The following is a 1,037-nucleotide window of genomic DNA, read 5'->3' on the forward strand; positions in this document are numbered from 1 at the left end:
AGAGAGAGAGAGAGAGAGAGAGAGAGAGAGAGAGAGAGAGATAGCTTGTGTGAATTAAGCTACCTCTGTGTGGCCCTCAACAGTGTTCTGCAGCAGCGTCTCTAAACAGCGCTGTTATTACCTCGCTAATGAGAAATGCCGTGTAGCCTTTAAGTTGCTACACTATATAGGCTAACTGATAAAATCGTCAGGGCAGCGCTGACAACACCTTTGTGTGCAAACTGCGTGACCATAGTGTGCGTGTGCAAGCACGTGTGATTGCAGTAATTCCTGTGAGCTGTATAGGTACTGTATGCTAATTTCCGTTATATATTACAGTTAACTATGCGAAGTGATATGGAACTGTAATGCGGTCAAGAGAGCTGCCTGGAACTACATTCGCCGTGCGTTTCCCTGAAAATAATTGCACACCTCAGAACGTTCGTCAGCCAATTAGATTCAAGCATTCAACGGCCCCGTAGTATAAGTCAAAAGTATTAATTATTATATTAATTTAAACAATTATCAATAAATTATTATATCAATTAAATAACAAATTAGGGGTGTGCAATATTGACAAAAAAATTATATCTTGATAATTTTCTTGGATTTTATCGATAACGATAATTAGACAATATTTAGCTATAGTGTGTTATTGTGCTGATATCTTATCTCTAATTGTGCTGACAGCGGACTCATGAATTTTTTTATATTCGTCATATTCAGTGTGGTCAGTTCACAGCAGTGATAGAAATTAACCATTTCCAACAAGTTTTATGGTCATTTTTAACGTTAAGTCATTTTTTCTAAAAGTGTGCACTATCTTTTGAGTCAAATTCTTGCTGTTACCAAGCAAATTAAATCAGTATCAACAAAATTGATCTGTGCAATGCAGAGGAAACACAGAAGCTGCATTAGAAGTGGCATTTAGATGTATTTACACACTGTTTAATGCAGCTCTGAGAGGCATGGAATACTTTCACCTGCAGTTACAAATGCATAGCTAAATAATGTTTTGATATTTTAAACATAAAACATTGAAAACTGATGTTTGAAAT

At 36.2% G+C, this 1,037-nt stretch overlaps 1 protein-coding gene across 2 annotated transcripts in view; it reads right to left on the reverse strand.

Annotated features, from left to right (window-relative positions):
* LOC107747575 (histone-lysine N-methyltransferase NSD2-like) overlaps nt 1–1,037 on the reverse strand; it is a 20,050-nt gene that overhangs the window by 15,991 nt on the left and 3,022 nt on the right. The window lies entirely within an intron of this gene.

This window comes from Sinocyclocheilus rhinocerous, unplaced genomic scaffold, assembly GCF_001515625.1.
Source record: "Sinocyclocheilus rhinocerous isolate Xijiao unplaced genomic scaffold, SAMN03320098_v1.1 scaffold469, whole genome shotgun sequence".
In the NCBI taxonomy this organism is placed as follows: Eukaryota; Metazoa; Chordata; class Actinopteri; order Cypriniformes; family Cyprinidae; genus Sinocyclocheilus; species Sinocyclocheilus rhinocerous.